The sequence below is a fragment of the Chenopodium quinoa genome, unplaced genomic scaffold (assembly GCF_001683475.1).
Source record: "Chenopodium quinoa cultivar QQ74 unplaced genomic scaffold, ASM168347v1, whole genome shotgun sequence".
In the NCBI taxonomy this organism is placed as follows: domain Eukaryota; kingdom Viridiplantae; phylum Streptophyta; class Magnoliopsida; order Caryophyllales; family Amaranthaceae; genus Chenopodium; species Chenopodium quinoa.
The window spans coordinates 5,199,605-5,225,013 of NW_018744704.1; the positions used below are offsets into that span (position 1 = coordinate 5,199,605).

The 25,409-nt window shown below is 36.9% G+C and overlaps 1 long non-coding RNA gene across 2 annotated transcripts; it reads right to left on the reverse strand.

Annotated features, from left to right (window-relative positions):
• Positions 1-233: 233 nt before the first annotated feature.
• On the reverse strand, positions 234-7,742 carry LOC110702949. 2 transcript variants are annotated; one of them, XR_002507634.1, is made up of 4 exons: positions 7,599-7,742; positions 4,998-6,756; positions 1,974-3,017; positions 234-1,099 (listed from the first exon to the last, which is right to left on the reverse strand). It is a non-coding gene; the product is annotated as an uncharacterized LOC110702949 (long non-coding RNA). The 2 variants fall into 2 exon arrangements; XR_002507633.1 differs by having other exon boundaries at positions 1,974-6,756.
• Between the last annotated feature and the right edge of the window lie 17,667 nt (positions 7,743-25,409).

The window sequence follows — 25,409 nt, forward strand, 5'->3', positions numbered from 1 at the left end:
GAAAATTTTGACTATGAAAGAAGAGAATATTGAAGAATCTCGAGAATTTCAATATTTGCACTCTATTATTTTTGGGAGGGTGGAACTTTTGACAAATAAATTTTCTTATTGAACAATATAAAATTACAAGAAAAATGATATACACATTAGTAATTTCAGTAATAACTTGACTTACAGCTTTGAACAATCCCTAGTGAATGGCTTTACATATGCTCCTGCCAAAATCATGCTCATTAGTAATCCAAATCCTGATACTTCACTTTAAATGTGTGTAACTCGAGTTTTTATTGCCAATGGAAAAACAATACAAGTACAAACAATACAGATCAACGCATCTAGGAAGACCTGTCCCAAGCCTCAAAATTTCAAAGAAAGAATAAAATGCTATATACAATTCCTATCATATATGCTAGTATTTCTACATCGAACACTTGAATCTCAAATGAACTTTATCACAGAGCTTATCGGGTCTGTAAATTCTCTACATTCAGAGTTCAGACAGCTTCATTCCTACATCTCCATGTATGGTACACCATAGCCGAAACGTAAGCATAGCAGACTAGCTTCCAGTTTTTTTTTTTCCTTATACCTACTCATAATCCATTTGCAGAGATACTCTTAACTGTTTGCACTTTATAAAAAACCTAGTTTCGCCATGGTTGATAAGACGTGTTGTCTGCTGAATTGATTACTGAAGAACATATGATCACTTGTCTCACACTCTCACCTTCCTTAGCACACATAGGGCGTATATCCTCACAAATTCCAAAATGTTGTGAGTCTGCTTCTTTTGTTCGGCATCATTAAATCTAGGACATGTGAGCCAGCAGATTGCATCATGTTTAGGCAAGTTAAATCTTTCAACTTAAGATCTAGCCTCAAACCTACTTCTTAAGTACCTCTCACATTGAATTTGCTTGAAATTCCCATTATATAAGCATTTAGTTGCCTTTTAAAGTGACCTTAGTCAAAGTGACACAGCATACACTTCACTAGTACAAACTTTGACAATGTAATCTGACTTTCTGTAATCCATATATAATCTTCCACATAGTCACTGTCAGCTGTACTCTTTTTTGCACCAACATGCTCCCCTAATCTGTGTAATAGATGCTTCGTTAAAACTGAAATTGTCATCAAGTATGATAAATGATTTAAGAGACCAGAAACTTGAAATTACTCTGAATTACAACAGACAGGACAAATAGTATATATCTATAGGAGTAAGTGAATAACTGTCACTTATTGAAAGTACTTTCAGGCCACTAGCCCATACATTATCTATGTACACAAACCAACAATGTTGCGAATGGCCCCTCATAGCAGCATGAAAAGGCACAGGAAGGCTTTTGAGAAATCAATGGACTATGTCAATTGTGGTGAAGTTTGGCATCAATGATCAAGCAACATCTATATATTCACGGACATGGACTTGGAAAACTTCTACAACATTACCAGTAATGCAAACTGGGGGTATAACATACTACATACAAAGTATATCATACTCAACATGTCAGAATATTTACTCAAGTTAAATAACCAAGAAAACAATATGTCAGAAATGTTCATATGCTTTACATGATTTTAAATATTGGTGTTAAGATTAGGTGTCCCAACAAGAATTGCTAACTGTTCTAAAATTAAAAATGGCATACTACACTCAGTGGGATTGATAGAAGTTCAAGAGTCCCTTCCCAACCATGCTGAGGGTAAAAATACTGGACTACCCATCATATGATGATTAGTGGCATATTCATTGTAACAAAAAATACAAGAATGTCTGAAGGGGGAAACTTATTGAAACTCATAAGGTTAAAACCCTTGTTAGACCCAATTTATTGGGCTTATCACTATCATATGGAGTGTTGGAAGTGGAAAGCAAACTATCACCAAAAAACAGGACATGTAAAACTAATATAAAGGCAGCACGGGTTGCACAACATAGATATTGACATATAAAATAAAGGATTTACCTCCAGGATTTCAGCAATAACACCTTGTTTAGATGCCAGCTCATGACAGCCCATAAACTGTTGGAAGAATTGATGTCCCATTTTAGTTCTTCAGATAATGCTTCGTCAACTTCCTGAATAAAAGCTGGCACAGTATCAGTCTTCACTGCAGGTTTCTGTTGAGATACTGAGAATTGAAGACGCTATATGCTTGTACTATGTTGCATTAATGTCAACAACAACAATTACTTATTTTATATTGTATGACAAACTTTTCGCCCTGAACCACTCGGTCTTGGCAAAGATACTTGATTCTAGATCCACTGTCATTGATATTGCAGAAGTTGACCAGCTCTCCCAAATATGGTGGCTGAAACAGTCATTGAGTTGTAACTCTTGCAAGTTATGGAGTTCTGATATACTATGAAGTTATTTCATAATAATTTAACATATAACAGAGATCATCTTCAATTTGACCAACTTATTCAAACAAACCTCAAGGCCATTATAGTATCTTCGAAATTAGCAGAGTGGAGATGAAAGGTTTCAAGATAGGGTAGGCATGTAAAAAGTTCATCTATGCCAATGGTGCAACGAGTAAGCTTAAGTTTGGCAATGTTTGAATTTGCTGGCCATGAATCAGGAATAGACATAGATAGAGACCCAAAGTCTTCAAGGTTTATATAACTTTGATATGCAAGCAAAGAGTGACTGCAGGGATGCAAGTCTTAAAGAACATTGTGAACAGCTGGCTGCCAGATATTTGAAGGTAGTTCTTTTCAACTCGTCAATTCCAAAGTTTCTGGGTAAAAGTAGGCTCACCTAAAAAGACTTAAGCTTATAATCATGAACTGAGAGATGTCTAAGACTCTAAGCAACCTGAGTGTGCCAGAAAGGCAACAAATTACTCATTATGAAGTCTACCAGAGATATAGAGGTGGGTGAACCTACTCAGCATACTTATGGATCACCCATTTTCTTGAAAAAAATAGTTGATTCTGATAACCAATACGAACCGATTAACATACATGAAGCATAGTTGTCTGAAATCCAAGGCCCTTGATCCTGCTTCAATTGTAGGTCCACGATGAGATATAGTAAACAAATTATGAATTGCATCCATTGCTATTTGCGCAGAACAGAAAGGAAAGAAGAAGATCAAAAAGAAAAGAGTAAAACTCGATTATAAAGAAACAAAAACAGAACAATGTTAATTGAAGTATACCAAGTAACTCAAATGGTCAAACAGACAAAAAGAAAGAAAAAGTAATCAAAAGCTCGGAAGAAATTAAATCCGAAGTACCAGATTGTCATATACATGTTAATCAAGTCTGGAAATTTTAGTGGCTAATTGGGTTAGAACAGCCAGTTTCTTTAACAATATCTTCAGAAGCAATGATAAGAATAAGAACTCTAGCATAGTAAGTTCAATAATTGTAAACCGAGAATAAAACACTTGCATCAAACAACATGAAAAAATTTTAACACAAAAAATCATTCAAATGTCAAGGTAATGATTTTAGTCAAATATCCATAAATATCATTAGGAGTTGCAATCCATCTAACTCAGTGATGTCCACAGAAGGCACTTGGTTCCAGAATTTTGAATATCTAAATTTTGTTAAGGCAGGGCATATACATGAGATTGGTGCTATAACCTTCAAAAAAAAAACCAAACAAAACAAAGATCACAACCATTATACTAGAGAGCATATGAAGGGTGGACAATAAATTCAGATTTAAAAGTATATTTGCAACATTTTCAACAACGGTAACACACTCCCATAGAGCGAGTCAGAAAAGGCATGAATTCTTCATAGTAACTAATTCTAGGGAACAAAACTTACAAAAGCATGCATTGAAGTCTAACTGTTCCTGATGCATAAAGTTGGAAAATCGAAATGAGGTAAGGTTTTCAATAGGTTAAGAGTGAGTTGTGTTAGACTTCACAATAGTTTAGAAACACCAGCAATTTTTTTTATAAATAAATAAATAAATAAAAAAGACAGCATCGAGATATCAAGATTTTCATAGAGTGCAAAGTTGTGATGTAGTTAGGGAGGGTGAAATCTAGTCAATTTAGAAGAGAAGTGAATGAGGTTTGTGTTATTGTGTACTCTATAGAAACTGGTATCTCAACTTTGTCATTGTTAATGCTCAAGAATTCCAGCTCCAATCATCAAACAGAACCACAGACAAACAAGATCCCAATTGATTTGAATTCAATATCCCACATCTCCCTTTAATCTCTGCAAGATGCCTGACCAATTTTGGGCTGCTTACATCTACATTCCCAAGTGGTCACAAACATAACATAGATATTAGACACTCGTACCCGACCCAACAGCCGACAGTCCAACTTCCAATATACTGGTAAAATAGACACCTAAACCCAAGCCACATGCATTTAAAGTAGATTTGAAACTGATAACACCATTACTTTCAATCTGAACCATTCCACACCCGACCAGGATTGGAACAAAACCTGATTCAACTCAATCAAGACCCACTTTTAGTCTGAACCAATCCTGGACCGAACTGTTTATAGCCCATCCCGTATCTAAACTGATCTCTTACTGACCAGACTAAACTGTTTCTATAAACGGATGAAGTGAATTATTATCAAAGCTCACAGTCAGTAGTATAGGAGATAAGGTTGATGACAGAGGTGAAGTTCTACAAATTCATCCAAGGTAAATGCAAGAAGGATAGCAGTCATATATTCATTGTTATGGTCTGGCTAGAATCTCAAAAAAGTGTTTCCATCGCTATAGATCTGAACAGTATTATGTGTTTCATATACGAAGTACAATCTATTATTGACCACAAGTCTACAATATTTAACTCCGGATATTGATGTATACAGATTTTCAATTTGCAATTTTATGTCTAAGGTTTAGTATATTAAACCCTCACTGTCCAACGCTGTGTGTGGGAGTGAGAAACTCAGGGGCATGGGGTTAATAGTATGGCATATGAAGATAGGAATTTAGAAGAAAGAACTTTGAAATCAGAATTTTCATTTACCGAGTTAGAAAAACTCACAGTGAAATATTATACATCTCTGCCTCCTGGTGACGAAGTAAGCTGAACAAGCCTTCATTTTCAATCATCTTCCACTACAAGTTCTTTCAGAAGGCTATTACAAACAAAAAGCACCTACTACCAAAATCTATCACTTGCAGGTTTGGCATTAGCTAATTTCTTCCTTGAGAATCCTAACAGCTTCTGAGACTCCATTCTCCTGAGAAATTCTCTTTGAAATCTCTTGGGCACGTGCTTTTATACCAGGACTCATGGCGCGCTTTATAGCTTTCTTCAACACATTAGCACCTTCACTGACGCTAACATTATCACAATTTTCAGGAAGCAATTGATTTCTTCTCAAGGGTTCCGGAGCTACTCCGAGCCAGCACATCCTTTCAGCCCAGTAAAATTGATCCAGCATAAAGGGACATATAACTTGGGGTATTCCAGCCTTAAGTGCAGCTGCAGTGGCACCACTACCTCCATGATGGATAGCAATTGCACATTTTTGGAAGAGCCAACTGTAAGGAAGCGAGCCAGAGAAGCAAAACATATGGTCGTTGTACAAAGATATCCCATCATTTAGGCTGATATTTTCACTATTAATTGATGAATTCTTTTCCGAAGCTATAAGTTGAAGAGCCACATCAAATGGTTCATAATTTCATATCCAGCTGTCAGAAGAATGAATCTACACTTGATTATCTCCACAGCCACTTGCAAGATACAAAGTAGTGCTCTAGGACTCCTCAAGAAACCCATTTTAGCAACTGAGCTAAAAGTTATAAAAACAAGAGGCATTGATAGATTAGCATTAAGAAAGCTATGTAGCCCTGTATGAATTGAACAAAATTCCCTTCTTGAATCAAAAACATCTCGGCAACTGTTACATGAAAACTGCCACTTGCAAGGTGATGACCAAAACCCAGAAACCCGACATTTTGAAGGCCAGTAATCAGGACACTCCACAATCTCTTTACTGAAACCATAAAGGAGATGACGGCCTATCATGCCACATAGGATGACCTGTCACCGGGTCGGTAAAAGGCAAAGGACTAAGATTCAGTTCTTCTCTCCATGATCCCCAATCTTCAGAGAAAAGCGGCCACATCCAATGCATCACATCTTTCCATCCAAGCTCGACATCAGAAGCCTCTTGCAGGTACCTATAAAGAAGTGGAAGTTCCCGCCTGAACTGCCTCTGAAATGAAGAAGGAGCAGTGTAGTTTACAACATAGGGAGCCGCAACAACGCATTTGACATGAAACAATTCAGCTAGTGTCCAACCTTCTAATGCAAAGAAGTTGATCAAAACAAAATCACCATCTAAACTCGGCCCATCACCAAATATCCTTTCCATAATTGATAGGCATTCCTGTCTATGCTCCCATGTAACCGTACGTTTATGGATACTGAATGACAAAGCGAGAGAGTTATCATCATCCTCATTACTTTCTGGAGGAGGAAGAACTGGCGGAGAAGAAATAGGAGCGTATCTTACATTACTTTCAGCCAAGTGTGCAGCTATGTCTTGATGTGCAGAGTGAGTGATGAAAACCACATCATACTTTCGTTGGTCACAGGCAAAAGCTGTAGCAACTGCAGCAATAGGGTACACATCACCCTTTGTGCCAAACGCCATAAAAGCTGCAATTGGCGTGCTTCTTTCGATTTTCACCTCCATCTAACTAATTCTACTTCAACTTAATAAGTTAATGGAAATTGAAAACAAGTGTAAAGCCTCGAATTCCATCTATTGACTTGCACATCCATATATCTGGTACAACATCAATCACACAAACATCCTTCAGAGTTCAGAATACATTTTATCAAGCATCAAAAGCTGCATCATTTTATATTGTGATTCATGAGAATTCATTTAAATATATCATCTTTTTATGAGTTCTTATAATCTATTAAAAAGGCATACATGTACGTTTCAACAATGATGGTAGACAAACACAATTCATGTGCTATTCGACATTCGTAGAGATCCTGAACAACAAGTCCATAGTCTAACCATAAGCAGAGCTATTCGATATTTGTCGAGAACCTAAACAACAAATCCATAGTCTAAGGACGATGTGATTAAAGCCTTACATGAGTTAGTGACTGAAAAATATTACAGACAATTGTATTTCTAGATTCATTATTACAATTAGATTACTACTAAAAATTCAACAATTAATAAGATTATAAGAAGTCTTTTTTCATTGCAAATATGCAATTAGACTTATTAATTTACTAAATACTTGATAGCAGTTTTTTTTTTAATTCTTTTCTTTAAATAGCTTATATCTCATCATTTTTATCCTGACAATAATTACATCTTTGCTCAAAACAATAACCCTATTATCGTTCAAAAAATAAGTACTCGTAAAAAATATAATAATAATATATAAAATAACCCCATTATAAAAATTCATCAAATTAACAACAACAAGAAGCATAATTAATGGATGTTTATAACATCAATTCATGTTTATAATTATCAAAAAATTCATCAAAACAGTAACAAAAAATATTTAAAAATTAGATAAATCATATTAATTTGTTTAATACATCATATAAATAAAAGATACAAATAAAAAAAAAATGAAGCTGAGAATAGTTGAATACCTGAAACCTCATGACTTCATTAGCCATGCTTGTCTTCTTCGCTTCTTCAGTAGCAGAAATTAGAGACAGAAAAACTAAGAAAGATGATGCTGAGTATAACTTTTTGGGCCTAGCCCAATTGCTACATTTTATCACGGCCCAATATATTCTAACTGGGCCTTATGTTGGGCACGTAATTCAAGTCGGTATTGTTGTATAATTGTGTCAATCGTTCAACTGTTAACCAACCCTGAACTAAACTGAAGTGAATTGTTTGAACCGAAACTAACCAAATCTCGAATGGTTTAGAACTGAAAATCCAATCGGTTTAAAATTAATTACCACTTAAGTTAGCTGAAACTGATCCGATTCATAAATTGAAATTAACTTAATTGAAAAGGTTGACTATTGAAAATCGTTTGGTTCAAACCATAACTTGTCCAAAACTGAACTGAAATTAACTTAAAACTGTTTGGATTTTTTGGTTAACCAGACTGAATTAAACCAAAACTTGTTTGGTTTTACTGGTAATCGAACTGAAATAAACCGAAAACTAGTTTCAATTGTTGGTTAACAGAACCGAAATGACTCGAATCGAATTGCCGAAAACGATCTTGTAAAACTTTTGAAGACTATTATATATTAAACTGGAATTAACCTAAAACTATATTAAATCAAAAGAAACCATGTAAAATCAAAGTGTCGAAATTATTCCTTTCATATTAACAATTATCATCCGATTATATGACTAATGAGTTATATTATTATTTGAGTAAGATTATTATTACTTGAATTACTATTATTGGAGTTAAAATTAGAGTGATTTGCTTGAGTAGTTGAGTTAGTATTAAATTATTATTTCACTTGTCTATTTGTCTATATTAATACTACAAACATGATCAAATTCAAATTTATACATTGTACATTTATACTAACGAAACTACACCACCACGGAGAAAGAATTCTTGGCTATTGTTCATGCATTTGAGAAGTCTCGAAATTATTTGATGTGTTCTAAAACCATTGTTTATATGGATCATACAGCTCTCAAATATCTTATGGCCAAGAAGGAATCAAAACCAAGGCTTATTCGTTGGGTACTTGAGCTTCAAACTTTTGACATTGAGATTAAGATAAAAAGGGAGCGAAAAATGTAGTAGTGGATCACCTTTCTAGACTTGAGGATTTCCAAATCCATGATGATGGTTCGGCTATAGAGGATAGGATGCTTGATGACTCTTTGTATGCTACAGAGGTTAAGGAACTCCATTGGTTCGCCGATTTGGTGAACTATCTCGCTCGCGGGGAGTTTCCTCCTTGGTTTTCGAAGAATCAAAGAAAGAAACTCAAGAGAGAGTCTAGGCATTACTTGTGGGATGATTAGATTCTTTATAAGCGTGGTGTAGATGGTTTGTTACGATGTTGTGTTCCAAATAAAGAAGTTCCAAGTGTTTTGAAGATGTGTCACTCGGACCCTAGTGGTGGTCATATGGGTGTTTCTAAGACCGCTTCTAAGATTCTTCAATGTGGTTTGTGGTGGCCGCATCTTTTCAAGGACACATGGGGTTTTGTAAAGACATGTGATCTATGTCAACGAACCGGAAACATTTCAAAGAGGAATGAAATGCCTCAACAACCTATCCTTGAGTTAGAGGTGTTTGATGTATGGGAAATTGACTTCATGGGACCATTCCCTTCTTCAGTTCTTATGGGAATCAATACATTCTTGTGGCGGTGGATTATGTGTCAAAATGGGTTGAAGCCATTGCTTCCCCAACAAATGACCACAAAGTGGATGTTGAAGAAGCATGGAGTTCATCAACGCTTTGGTCTTCCCTATCATCCAAAAACTAGTGGACAAGTTGTGGTGTCTAATCGTCAAATCAGATTGATTCTTGAAAAGACGGTTGCTAGGAATAGGAAAGATTGGTCAGACAAGCTTGATGATGCTCTATGGGCCTAAAGAACGGCTTTTAAGAATCCTATAGGCACCACTCCTTACCGCCTAGTTTATGGAGAACAAAGTTGGCTTGACCTCCATGAGTTAGAAGATCTTTGCTTGGATGCCTACGATTGTGCTAGCATTAACAAATCCCGATCTAAGGAGGTGCATGACAAGCTCATTGAGAAGAAAGAATTCAATGTCGGTGACAAAGTCCTCCGCTATAACTCAAAGATGAAATTATTCCCCGGGAAACTTATGTCCCGTTGGAGCGGACCATTCATTGTTCAAGAAGTTTTTTCTAATGGGGCGGTTGAAGTTGTTCCTTTAGATTCCTCAAGTTCATTCAAAGTCAATGGCTATAGACTTAAATTCTATTATGATAGAGTTTTCGTCGACCTTGTTCACAAGATGTCTCTCTACCATCCACCTTGAAAGGGTGAAGAACGTCAAGCTAATGACGTTATACGAGCGCTTTTCGGGAGGCAACCCGAATTTCTAACCTTCTTCCTCGTTTTTCTTTGATTTTTCTTCATTTTTTCTTCTTTGGTGTTTTTGGTTTGATTGATTTCTTCTTTATTTTTCTTGATTTTAGGTACTTGCGGATTGAAGAAAGTTTTATTTCCAACTATTTTAGTGTCATTTTTGTGACTGGGGTGCTTTTATACTTCGTTTGAAGATTAGAGTAGAAATTGAGCTTTGGTGGGTACGATATAGCGCTCTCATGACTTTGGGATGTTGAACCCACCGTCAAGTCGCTTCAAAACTGCCACGTCTAGTGGGTATAACAATCCCGAGATGAGCTAGATCCTCGTGCCCACGAACAGCCAGCACCACGCGCGACCCAAAACTGCGCGGGCGCGCACGCAACAGGCACAGGCACGCAGATCTGAGGTGCGGTTTTTCCGCGCTGTTACTCGCTCCTTGGCCGCATTTCTTCTCTTCTCTTTCAATCTTTATCTCTCTCCTCTCTCTTCTTCTATTATTCCTTCATTTAATTTCATGATTTTAAATGCTTCATTTTATCATTTTATCACTCTTAATCACTATTCATTAGTTTACACCTTCTTAATCCCCAAATTTCATGCTCTATTTTTTATTTCTCTCTCTTAAAATTGGGATTTTTGGGTATTTTTGTTTAAGGGTTTGGAATTTTCATTTGTAACTCATCCTTGTTATTTTGCACCATCATTTCACTTCCATAAGGTTTTCTAATCACTTGAGGTATGATTTCATCTATGTTCTTTGTTTCTTTTTGTTCTACCTTGTATTTTTGAAAACCCTAGTCTATGCTTCAATGGTGGTTCCAGTATGCTTATCTCATTACCCTCTACTTTGTGTTGAATGTTGATTATTGATGATTGTTTGAAGCTTCATTATCATGATTTTGCTTGTTTGTTTGTAATTTTGGTGCTACCATTGTTGGTCATCTTCATTCTCTTTGAGTATGGTAAGTGGTTTTATTCTCACTTCAACATTTTTTGGGAGTATGTTGCTCATGAAATTGTGCTTGATGTTCATATCTTCTTGTCATTGTTATTTGATTGAATGAGCCTCTATATTTGTTGTGCTTTCACTTGCTCATTTCCTTTTTGATTTTGGCAATTGGTTATTACTAGTTCTTGAACAACATTCTTTGAGCCATATTACTCTTGCTTATTTTACTTATGTTATCTATGGATCACTTTTGTTTTACCTTTTCTCCCTTTGCTTATGACTCTCCGTTGATTTGTACTCTTGAATTCTTGTGTTGTAGATGGCACCACTCCGTCGTCCTAACCCGTGGATCACTTAGTGCCTCTTCTAGAATGGTTGTTCCTCTTCCCTCGAATGTTAGTGCGACCTATGGGATTGAATTCACAAAGCGAGAGCATTGGGATAACTTCATACGACTATCTTCTAGAAAGCTTCTTTCAACAAGATTCTACGATGCTTCAACCAAATCCAAGCTTGGAATCGATGAGGATGTTCGGCGGTTAGCTCATAATTTGGGCTTAGAAGAGTTCATTGGTCTAAATGCCCCCACTTATGCCCGATTGACTTTCGAGTTCCTATCTTCTCTTGAGATACATGAAACCAAAGACGGCGATACCACCGTTCGTAATATTTCCTTCCAATTTTCAATAATGACCACACGATTCCGGTTTCTTTCATCAATGAGATATCACCGATGGATGATAATGAGTGTATTTATCCGACTTTTGACCCATTGCAAAGTGATCATGGTTACAAAGAGCGTCGATGGTGGAGACATATTTCGGTCTAGGATAGCTATAGACCTCAATACTCAAAGGCGGCTTCCATAATCCATCCTGCTTTGAGATACTTCAATCGCTTACTTACGTATGCCTTCTTCTCCAAGGAATCTCTCGGTGCTATATGTCGTGGGGAGTTAAGTTGGTTATGGTTGGCGGACCAACCTTTTGGTGAGGTTGAGTGTAACACCCCCAAATCTCCCTATATGAAAATACAAGTATAATACATATAATTATACCATAGAGATAGACTTAGGCGTATTACCGCCGCTTGATTACGCAAGGCTACTTAAACTTACTAACCAAAACCAATACTTTGCAGCGGAAACTTAAACTCTTTCTTTATTAATAATAATATAAATAGTAATTAGTGTCATGAGTACTCATAATTAGACAAATACCAACATTCCTAATCTAGGTGAAGAACATTCCCGGGACTCCCGTATGCTCAATTCTTGACTCCACCTGAAATTAGTCAACACTGCTTACCATTACGGTAAACAGGGCGAACCAAAACAAATAAGAAATACGGGTTAGCAAAATATTCTAAGTACGATAAGTGCAAGATAAGTAAATTCAATTTATTCGCAAACGTGCTTTTAAAACCAATTCCAATAATCAATCTAATGAATTCCAAAACTCATGATTAAACCAATTCTCAATAATTCAATAATTCGATGAAACGATTTATAAAACCAATTTCTCTTTTTAAAACCAATTCTCTATATCCTTAAAATAATTCCAATAACTCAATAATAATGATTAGTCAAATCAATTATTTTCGAAAACTCAATCTCTTCTCTAAGTGTGCACACCCCCCAAAGCTAGTCTCCTACTACTTCAAGGCTATTCTTGGAGAAAGACTAGGTCATACAAAGTCCATAGCATTCAATGAATCCACATAGTGGGATTAATATAATAATAATGCTTGTAAAGCTTTTGAAATAATTCAATAAAACTCTTTAACGCAATAATTCCAATAAATAACTTAAACTCCTTTTCAATTAAATTCAGCATGTTTTTAAAATCTACCTTTTAATAAATACTTGAGAATTCAGTCTCGTATCAATAACTTTTCAAAATCAATAACTCTTCCTATGAAAAACCTTTTATTTAATTCATCAAACTTTTCAAATCAATTTCTTTATTCAAATATGATTAGTAATTCAAACCACTCAAAACATGATATAAAATCAATCCTCCAATTTATTTATCAAAACCAATCATTTAAACATGCTTTTATTTCATAAATCATAATTTAATTCAATTTAATTCGATTATCATAAAAATCATGCAAAACATGCTTATTCAACCCAATCAATTTCAAAAGTATCTAGCCACCTAACGTACCTTTGGTCCTTGCTTAAAAAACACAAAGAAACTTCAAGAACTTTGATCAAACACACCCTACAAATAAATATATCTTAATTAATAAGGTCAACAAATAATCACAACAATTAAATTAAAAACCCCCCAACTATATGTACATGAACCTTTTAAATTATTTTCTCATAAACATGAATAAAAATATGATTTTATTTAATTAAAACTACTCATAATAATTTTTTATAAATCCCTTATAATAATAATTAATTAAATAAGAGAAGAGAAGATGAAGAGGTAGAAAACCAAGGAAAAGAGATAGAAGAAGGTGGCGGCAAGGTGGGGCAGCCTTCCGGCAGGTGGCTGGAGGTGGTGGCTGTCGTCGGGGAGGGTGGCATCTGGCGTTGAGGTGGTGATCGTGGTGATTGGTGGTGGTGGCGCAAGAAAGAAAAGAAAAGAAAAGAAAAAGAGAAGAGAAAATAAAAGAGAGAGATTAAGAGAGAATTTGGTGTGAGTGTTTAGCCATGAATCAATGGGTATTTATAGGCTAGATCATGCATAAATTATGGTAAGAGAATGTAGGAAGAATTATGGTAAAAAGAATTAAGGAAATTACCTGGAGAAGAGTGTTAAAGAAATATGGAAAGTTTGAGATTAAGGTGATTAAGAATAATAAAATTAAGGAAAGTATGTTGTCATGAAAAATAATATGGCAAAGGAGGTTTACTTGGGGAAAAATCAAGGATGAAATAAGGTAGGGAAATAAGACGATCAAATATTTAGGAGGTGGGAAATAAAAATTAAGGAAAATAATAATTTTAAGGAAGATAATTAAAAATACAAATTACCAAAATAATTCCCCCAAAAATCAACCAAGAGGGCCGAAAATATTGAGCTTCCATAGCTCAAATTTTTGGACCTCCTTAGTGTATTTTAGGAAATTATTTGCTAGATTTAAGGATTAAAAATAATTGTATAAATAATATGTATTGTATAAAATAATTAATTAAGAGAATACCAATTATTCACTAAATAAATTAACTAAGAAAAATCAGATTTTCTACACTAGGAAAATCCGAAATTAGGGTTTCTCCGTGGCGCCTTTTCACTTATAGGGTTCAGTGCTTCACCCCTCATATTTTCTCTATAAATATGAACCTGATTTCTCCAGTTTTGGGGGCACAAAAAATCATTCTCTTTCTCCCTGCACCAACAATCATTCTCTTCTCTCTTTATCACTACTAGAAAACAGGCCACACTACTAGAAATAGGCTTATTTCTGAGGGAATGCTTCCGACGGACTTTAATTCCCTCACAAATTTCAAGAATTCCGGCGGAAACTGAATTCGTGGGAAAAATACGTCGGAAACGTTACCTACCGACGGAATATTCCCTCGGAAACTTTTCGACGGATTATATTTCCCTCGGAATATTCAAGTTCCGACAGAATATTCCCTCGGAAAATTCCGTCGGAATTTGAATATTCCGAGGGAATAAATTCCGTCGGAAGCAAAAAACAATGTAAAAAAAAAGGATGTGTTTTACAGATCTGAACATCAACCAAAAAACACAGAGAGAGAAAGGGAGAGGGAGACAGAGGAAGAGGAAGAGAGAGAAAGGGAGAAAGAGAAAGAGGAAGAGAAAGAGAGAAAGAGCGGAAGGGAGAAAGTGGAAGAGGAAGAGAGAGAGAGCGAAAGGGAGAAAGAGGATAAAGAGGACGTGAGAAAGAGGAGGGAAAGAGAAAAAGGAAGAGGAAGAGAGAGAAAGGGAGAAAGAAAAGGAGGAAGACGAATTCGCCGGCGACCGACCACCGCACCTCTGCCAGAACTTCGCCGCCGTTCTGCCTTTGTAGGTGTTGTTAATTTTTTTTTTTTTGGGGGGGAAACCCTAAGCTAACTACTACCCCTTTTTTCAACAGCCACCTCCGGCATTCCACCACAACCATCGGCCGGTGTCCGCCGCCCCTTGTGACTCCAAGGCCTCCCGCGGTTCTGCAGCCCCGGTAATACTCACGGCCCTTTTTTTTATTTTTAATAAAAATTGAAAACATAAGCCCTAATTAAGTTTTAATTTTAATTATTTGTAGGAGTTGTAACGTTACTTGGTTTGATTGTCAATAAAAGTGCAAATCTACAGGTTAGAGACTTAGTAAACCCTAAAATTCTTAGTTTTGTGACTAATTGTAATGTATTTATATATATGTTAGCTTAATATTGTTTTTAGTGTAGTGTATACAATTTCTTGTGTTTATATTTTAATATGTTAATATTTGAAATGAATGTGTTGTATTATGATATGTTAGTTTAGTTACTTAAGTTTAATTTTTAATTGTTGTATTATAATATGTTAGTTTAGTTTGGTGTAGTTTAATATAATAATGTATGTTAGTTTAGTTTAGTTTAGTTTAGTTTAATATGATGTATGTTAGCTTACTTTATTTTAATATAATGTTGTTTAGTTTTGTTTAGTTTAATATAATGTAGGTTGGTTTGGTTTAGTTTAATATGATGTATGCTACATTACTTTAGTTTAATATAATGTAGCTTAGTGTAGTTTAATTTATATAATGTATCTTATTTTGGTTTAATATAATGATATTTTAGTTTAGTTTGGTTTTGTTTGATTGGTTTATTTGAATATTATGATATTATGATATGTTAGTTTTCTTTAGATAAATTATGATATATTTGTTTAATGTAATGTAAGTTAGTTTAAATATATATATATATATATATATATATATATATATATATATATTATAATAAATGAATCATTTGCATAATCATATGCCTAGATACCCGTTCAAGGCATACACATTAGGAGTATGTCTTGAATAGTCCCCGGTTGGGTCCTTGTACGCTTATTCTCACTTAGGTGGTGAATGTAAGCCTTGTTTTTTGTTCTAGGGAAAATCCTGTCTTTTCATGCATTTCTCTACTGTGTTCTCTGGGTACATATGTAGGTGTGTTTAATCGCCTACATCGTGTACTTGGAGAACTGTAGGGAAATGCTGGCGGATTTTCCATAGAATTGAAAACCCGGGTTACATTCACTAGTGAGAATAAACGTACAAGGATGGGTTAGGTTGGAGTGATAAGGACCCTTTGGAAGCATTTCAAATCTCATTTTCATTTCCATAACGCTTTGGTGGATAATGACTGTGAAATACCGTTCATGACTAATGTGATTGTACATATGCGTGAGCTGTGTAGAAGTTGTAATCATGAAACGAAGAGAACGTAGCTTGATGTATAAAAGGATGATTGGGCAAAGTATTAATCCAGATTTCGTGAAAGGAGTTGATGAATTCATTCAGTACGTCACAGATCATCCAGAGAGTAGTAACCCGAATGAGGTTAGGTGTCCATATGTTAAATGTAAGAACAAACGCCTTTGGAAATGCGGATATGGTTAAAATTCATTTGTATGGCAAGAGTTTCGTACCTAACTACTATGAGTGGATGTGTCACGGGGAAGGGTATCCGGGAGTTCCCGAACGGCGGTCCAATGAAAATCGTGACATGGTTTTGGATGCTTTTGGTCATAGTAAAGATCAGGGGCACTCCGAGGAGGCTAGTGTTTCATCAGAGGAGGAGCCTAATGCAACTGCTAAGCATTTTATGGATTTGTTGAAGGCTTCTGAAAGGCCATTATACGAAGGGAGTTCTTTGTCTGTGTTAGAGATGGCCGCTAGAATCACTAGTCTAAAATGTGAGTATAATTTGCCTCACAGATGTGTCGATGGGTTTGCTTCCTTGCTAAGTGAGGCGATTCCGAACAACAGCCACATGGCCGACACTTTCTACGAGGTGAAGAAGATTGTGAAGGGGTTGGAACTGTCCCATCAAAAGATTCATGCATGCCCGAAAGGGTGTATGTTGTTTTGGAAGGATGATGCTCAGTTGTCTAGATGCTGGGTTTGTGGCAGCGACCGATACAAGCAGATTTCCAAAGGTAGCCTTTTGCCTTTGAATGTTCTATTTTATTTCCCGATCACACCCAGGTTACAAAGACTATTTGCAACGAAGAACATTTCGGAGGAAATGACATGGCATTCGAAAAATCCCAGAGTTCAAGGCACAATGGCACACCCTAGTGACAGTGCAGCTTGGAAACACCTCGATTGTCGGTTTCCAGAGTTTTCTTCTGAGCCTCATAATGTGAGACTTGGCTTGTGTACAGATAGTTTTGCTCCTCATGGTAAGTTTGGGGGACAATATTCTTGTTGACCTGTCATTTTGACCCCTTATAACTTGCCTCCCTCAATGTGCATGAAAAGACAATTCATGTTCCTTTCGTTGCTCGTTCCTGGTCCTAAAAACCCTAAGGACAACTTGGATGTTTACATGCAACCGCTGATGGAGGAGTTGAAACTGTTGTGGGAAGTTGGCGCAGCTACTTATGATATTTCGAAGAAACAGAATTTTAATCTTCGAGCAGCCATCCTATGGACCGTTAGTGACTTCCCGGCTTATGGCATGTTGTCTGGTTGGGCCACGGCTGGTAAGAAAGCTTGTCCACATTGCATGGAGAAGACCAAAGCATTTTGGCTTGAAAACGGTGGTAAAGTTTCTTGGTTTGATTGCCACCGGCAATTCCTTCCGACAGATCACCCTTTTCGGAACAGTAAAACAACATTCTGTAAAAACAAAGTAAAGAAAGGAGCCCCTCCACACATCATGTAAGGAGAGAAGCTGTGGGAATGTGTTAAGGACCTTCCAAAGGCTACAGATGGACCCGATTCAATTAAAAGGCTGAAAAATGAAAAGAAGGAGTGGTTCAAGCAAAGCACCTTGTGGGAGCTCCCATATTGGAAGCATCTCCTCATTCGTCACAACTTAGATGTCATGCACATTGAAAAGAACTTCTTTGATCAGTTAATTCACACTGTAATGGATGTGAAAAAGCATACGTGTGACACGCCTTCAGCTCGGAATGACATTGCTAAATATTGTAAATGTCCCCAGCTTCATCTTCAAGAGGATGATAGAGGAAAAGAGGTAATGCCAAAGGCTCCATTAGCTCTTGACAAGGCTCAGAGAAAAGTTTTGTGTGAGTGGGTTAAACAGCTGCAGTTCCCTGATGGTTACGCCTCCAATTTGAGCAGATGCGTAGATTTGCAAGCGTGTAAGCTCTATGGAATGAAAAGCCATGACTGTCACGTGTTCATGGAGAGGATGTTGCCCACAGCTTTGAGGGAATTGCTCCCTGGCCATATTTGGAATGCAATTACAGAGATCAGCCAATTCTTCCGCGACTTGTGTTGCTATACAACATCAGTTAGTGACATGGAGCGATTGGAGAAAAACATACCTGAGATCCTCTGTAAGCTTGAGAAGATCTTTCCCCCTGCATACTTTAACTCCATGGAGCATTTGCCTATACATTTGCCGTACGAGGGGAAGTTATGTGGTCCTGTACAATACAGATAGATGTATCCCTTCGAAAGGTAAATCAAAGACTCTTATTTCAGATCCTTTGTCGTACATCCTAATGACTTATTCATACATTTACATAACTATAATTGCAGGTTCCTCAATCATTTGAAACGGAAAATTGGGAACAAGGCTCGAGTTGAAGGGTCCATATGCAATGCTTATCTCACTGAAGAGATAGAAAACTTCTGCTCCAATTACTTTCAGTCGACAGTTGACACTAAAACTCGAGATCTTGGCCGAAATGTGAATGCCGACGTCGAGTCCACATTGGACGATGTCGGAATACCTGAGTTGTTCAAGGAGGATAGAGGTCGTGTGTCAAATGAGGGAAAAACTCGGTTCTTAGATGACAAAGAACTCGAGTGTGCACATTTGTTCGTCTTACGAAACACCGGCATTCTTGGCGAATACGAAAGGTATATTAAGTTTAGGTATTTAGTGTATTCGTATTGCCGAACAATTATAGTGCTGACTTTGTAGATTTACATCCTGTGTTTGGCCTCGTAGGAAGTTTGAGGACTACATTCTTAGTACTCGACCTTTCCTGCGTAGAGAAGAAGTTATGGAGAATTTCGAAGCTGAATTCTCTTATTTACCGTAAAATAATTATGAATTTTACATATTGTACTTCAATTCATTCAATTCATGAACCGTGATGTTGATATTCAACCACTTTATAGGTTGTTGAAGAGAATCCAAACTCGGATGTCCTGCGAGCGTTGTGCATGCGTCCCTTCAGGCGAGTTCGTACTTGGGGCCAAATTTTTGTAGGTGGATTTAATTTCCATACACATGCGTTTGGCAAGCACAAATCCACCATGAATTATGGTGTGTGTGTATCAAGTGAGGATGGCGGAGAGTACTTCGGCATTTTAGACGACATCATTGAACTTGTCTACACGGGACCCAAGAGACAGTACAAGACAATTTTGTTTAAGTGCAATTGGATGGATTGTGGTAGGGGAATGAACATACACGAACAATACAAGCTAATCGAAGTAAATCATACTAAGAAATACCCCAAGTATGATCCATTTGTCTTATCTTACCAAGTGGCTCAAGTGTACTACGCGTCATACCCTAGCCTGAAACGGGACCGAGTTCAATGGTGGTCTGTGTTTAAAACACAAGCAAGGTCAGTGATTGATGCTCCGGTGGACTTAGAGCTTCTTCAATCACCATCCATAACAGTACATGCAACGCTCTGCCCACCGAATGACATTGCAGACTACGCCAGGGATGATGATGATGAAGACGCTGACGATGGCTTTGTGATCTCCAGCGATGAAGACGATGAATCTAGTATCGGCTCTAGTGATAGTGACGATGATGATGACATCGATGTAGTATTAGACGATAGTAGTGATGAGTCTAGTAGTGAAAGTTGTGATGAGAGTACTTAGTAGGTGAATATGTAAATCTCCTTTAAAATTATGCTTCTTCTTGTAAAATTAAAATATTAATTAGGCTTAAGTGTTTGTATAAAAGGCATATTACATTGCACTGCACTTGTTATTTATAATATCTTGTCATTTTACTAACATGTGATTCAGGTAGTCATGGCGGGCGGAAAAAGTGGGCAATCGTCGAAGAAAGTAAAGGGGAAAGAGAAAATGACCGCCCACGCCCTTTTCAACGACGACCAGGATGAGGAGATGTACGATGCCGAGGCACACGATTTGGGTGAGGATCAAACGGGCCCATCCACTCCTCCAGATGATGGGCCACGGGATGAGTCACAGGACGACTCACAGGATGAGTCACAGCTCCCGTTTTTGGACCCTACTACGATGTGGTACGTACATATCATGATATGGATGATGAGATACAAGGCTTATATTACTTTTTTTTTCGAACTTGTTTAACATTTTTGTTTCCCGTTTGTTATAGGTTTGATGATCCTAAGGTTCGGAGTGCGGTATCCGGTACGATTACTGGATACTACCGAGCCCCTTGGAGGAACTTTGGAGAAGTTCCTGTAGCTAAGAAGGAACACTGGTTCAACCTGTTCAGCGTATGATATTTCTGGTTCAATTAGGATAATATATGTTTTAGTTATTGTACGGATTTAGTTTTGTGTAACACTTTTGTATTTTATCATTTGCAGGAACAATTCAAATGGGCACCTCAGATGGACGAACTAGTGAAGCTCACATTTCGGAGGAGGGTAGCCACACGCCTGCGTGACATGTTCCACACCATCACGCACAAGATGAATGGCGCCAGGCCAAGTTGGTTGAGTGAGGAGATCCACAAGGAGATGATGGACATTGTTGCCACAGATCCAACTTACAAGGAGAGGTCGGCGCAGAACAAGAAGAACAGAAGGGGCGGTTCTATGGAAAATCTCGTCCGAGGGACCCACTTTTAGGGTTTGTTGTCTGCTTTCCAACATGTAAAAAGGATGGTAAGTTTATTTAAAAAGATATTATATTAGTAGACTTTTTTGTGTATTTCAATGTAACAAGGGTGTGACATGGTTAACGTTTATTCATATTTTTTGTATCAAAGACGGCGAAGAACAAGGGCCAGCTACCAACAGCTCCAGAGCTGTTTCTGAAGACACACTTTAAGGAGCTGCCTGAGAAAGGCACAGTGCCAGTAAACCCCACAGCTCAGGAAATTGCGGTAACACTTTCCCTAAACTTAGCTCCTTGGTTCAATTTGCTTGAATATGGTACTGAAAAATTAGGGACATGTAGTTTTATGTGATTTCAAGGCATGTACCCCTTAGAATAACTACAATATACATGTTTAGAGAAAGAAATAGTTCATTTGGTAAAAAAAACTTAGAAAATGTGCAGATAATAGTTCATATAGGCAAGTCTTTGTTCATTTTGGCTCCAAATGCGTCCCAAAACGTAGGGAGTTAGTTTTTTTGGCATTTCAAGGCATGAACCCCTTAGAATACTTATAATACACATGTTTAGAAAAAGAAATAGTTCATTTGGTAAAAAACTTAGAAAATGTGCAAATAATAGTTCATATAGGCAAGTCTTTGTTCATTTTGGCTCCAAATGCGTCCCAAAACGTAGGGAGTTAGTTTTTTTTTGGCCTTTCAAGGCATGAACCCCTTAGAATACTTATAATACACATGTTTAGAAAAAGAAATAGTTCATTTGGTAAAAAACTTAGAAAATGTGCAAATAATAGTTCATATAGGCAAGTCTTTGTTCATTTTGGCTCCAAATGCGTCCCAAAACGTAGGGAGTTAGTTTTTTTTGGAATTTCAAGGCATGAACCCCTTAGAATACTTATAATACACATGTTTAGAAAAAGAAATAGTTCATTTGGTAAAAAAACTTAGAAAATGTGCAAATAATAGTTCATATAGGCAAGTCTTTGTTCATTTTGGCTCCAAATGTGACCCAAAACGTAGGGAGTTACTTTTTTTTTGGCATTTCAAGGCATTAACCCCTTAGAATGCCTATAATAGACATGTTTAGAAAAATAAATAGTTCATTTGGTCGAAAATGAAGAAAATGGGCAAAGAATAGGTCATACAGGCCATAGTTGGTTCAATTTGGCTCAAAATGCGTCCCAAACCTTAGGGAGTTAGTTTATTTTGGCATTTCAAGTCATGCACCCCTTAGAATACCTATAATATACATGTTTAGAAAAAGAAATAGTTCATTTGGTCGAAAATGAAGAAAATGAAGTCACCTTCGTCATATTACTTTGTTTATTTTTTCATGAATATGGTACCCAAAGCTTAGCATATTTGTATAACTTACTAACTTGTTGTTCCTTTTCATCTATTCCGTCGGTAGGAGCTTTTCCGACGGAAAATCCCTCGGTATATGCCAAAATTCCTACAAAGGGGTTTCCGACAACGTGTTCCGACGGAAATCCGTCGGAAACAGCCTTTTCCGACGGATTTATAAGGCGTACCGACGGATTTTTTCCGTCGTAAATAAGGTGTTTTCTAGTAGTGCCATTTCCGACGGAAAAATCCCGTCGGAATCACCTTGAATTCCGTTGGAAAACCTGTTTCCGACGGAATTTCCGTTGGAAGGGGTTGTCGGAAAACCTTTAGTAGGAAAAACGATCTTTTCCAGCGGAATTTCCGTCGGAAAAGGAATTCCGCCACCGGAAAAGTCCGTCAGAAATTTTCGACGGAAACAAATCCGCCGAAAATTTCCGACGGAAATTCCGTCGGAAAATCAAACCCAGAAAATAAAAAATAAAAAATAAGAAAAAAGCCCCCCACCCCACCCCACACCATCACCACCCCACGACCTCACTTCCCCTTTAACCGCCACCACTCCCCACCAGCCCCCACCACTCCCCACTAGCCCCCACCACTCCCCAGCCACAACCTCAAACAATGACCACCACCAGCCCAAACCCCACACCACGACCACCGTTCACCACAAAAACAAAAACAAAAAAAAAAAAAAAAAAAAAAAGATAAAATAAAATTAACCACCAAAACAGGTAGATCTAATAATGAAAAACATGTAGATCTAAAATTAACCACGAAAACAACGACAATCAACCCAAAAAAAAAAGCGAAACAAGATCTAACATTCCGAATTTCAGTAAAAATAAAAATAAAATCAACCACAAAAAATTTAAGGAATTAGATAAATATACAATTATCTCATACAATTTATAACCTAATATTACAATTACTTCAAATATTAACCATAATCAGAAATTTATAAAAAAATTAAAACTAGATCTATAATACTTGTACGGTTGACAATTCTCGCGACGGTGGCTGTGCAATTGATGTTGTTGCCTGTTGTCGGTGTTGTTATGGTCGTCGTTGTTGTTGCAAGGTGGTTGTGGTCTCCATTGTTGTTGTTGTTGTTGGTTATTGGTGATGTCGATGGTGTTGGTCATGGATAGAAGAAAGAGGGGAAAGAAGAGGAGAGAAGAAAGAGGCGGACAAAGAAGAGAAGAAAGAAGGAGAAGAAAATAGAGGATAGAAAGAGAAGAAAGAGGCGGACAGAGAAGAGAGGAAAGAAGGAGAAGAAAAGAGGCGACCAGGATGAGAGAGAAAGAGAAAAGAGGAGAGAGAAAGAGAAAGAGAGGAAAGAAGGGGCGCAGGAGAGAGAAAGAGAAGAGAGGGAAAAAAGAAAAGGGGCGGAAGAAAAAAAGGTTAGGGTTAGGGTTTGGAAAAGAAATTTCATTTTTTTTTCTTTTTTTTTTAAGTTATATTCCGACGGATTTATATTCCGTCGGAAATTTCTGACGAATTTATGTTCCGTCGGAAATTTTCGACGAATTTTCGACGGATTGCTTGAATTCGTCGGAAATATACAACGGAAAAAAAAAATCCGTCAGAAATTTTGATTTTTCCGACGGAATTACGTGTCCGTCGGAACCAGTCCGTCGGAAATGGGCTGTTTTCTTGTAGTGCCTAAACACTAGCCACCCTATTCTCTCTTAATACTTCCCCTAAGCACTCCAAAGAGTCCATACAACACCCAAAGTTTCATACTTAAACCAAGGCGTGAAAGGTAGAATAGACTGAGGGTTTGGACCAAATCAACTCCACTTTTTATTTAATTTAATTTCAATTTGATTTATATTTTTATTGAAGTTACTAACAATTTATTAATGATGTAGCAATTTAAAGAAGCGCGGAACGTAAGTAATTAATTCACTTAATTACTCTTATTTTTATTCTTATTCTTATTGCTAGTATCATGATTAGGGTAATTATTATGATTTGATTTGACTAACGTTATTGTGGCTGAATTGCTTCCAATGTTAATGATGATTTTATTATTGTTTTGAACACTATATTGCATGTTACAGGGAATATGTAATTGAATATAACGCCTAATAAAATAATTTAGACGACCGGTTTAGGTTCCTTTTTAATCTTGTTGTTTAATCAAGTGATCACAATATTTTAGAATTATATGTTGCATTAACATTCAACCAATTTAACTTAATAAAAGTTTGGAGCAAATTGAATCTTTATTTGTATGCCTTTGAGATCGCAGGAATTACTTTTCGCTATAAGAATCGAGTAGAAGCCAATACGGGCGAATATGACTCCATGACTCACTTTGTACCATCATCCCCGATCTTCTTTTCGTGGTTCCGAACAATATGGAGTTAGTAATCTCATGGATTATGAATGGGGTGTAACCTTCACGGGTCAATCGTTGTTGCTTTCGTTGTCCCTTAATAGTGGTTGCCTTTTAATGATCCGTGAACGGTTTACAAGTTCCTTAAAAACTTGTTGGTGGCTCCCTACTTTGCTTTGTCCCTAATCGTATATGTCAATTCCCACTTCCTATGAGTGTCATGCATATTTACAACATGTTTAACGTAGGCGTGTTTCGAATGACGCCTACAGATACAAGTTTTATTAACATCTGAAAGATTGTGATCATTATTCCACCAATCCTTAATAATATCGACAATATTGGGACCAACAATGTGCCAAATATTTCTGATAAAATAAGGCGTGCAATTCATCAACTCCAGGAGCCTTATTCGGGTGCATATGGGAAAGAGCATCAAAAATTTCCTGCTATAGAATCATCAAAATCTATAGGAAAAGAAGATAAAACATCCGTAAAGTAGTCAGAATTAATTCTCTTCATTTCCACTTCATCATGCACAATGCCGTTCTCATCCTCTAACTGCACAATGTGATTGCGTTGTTGTCGATGGCTAGCCTTATGGTGGAAATACGAAGTATTCTTGTCCCCATCTTTTAATTCATTTGCCCTCGCCCTTGCATGCCAGTACGACTCCTCGAACCTATGTAGCTCATCCAACTCTGCCACAATCTCTCTACATTTATTCAACATAGTAGCATCAGCCACCCGACTTTGCCATCTAGTTTTTTTTTAATTAGTTAAGTTTCAAAAGGTTAATAATTGTTTATATATTTTGGAGCTATTCC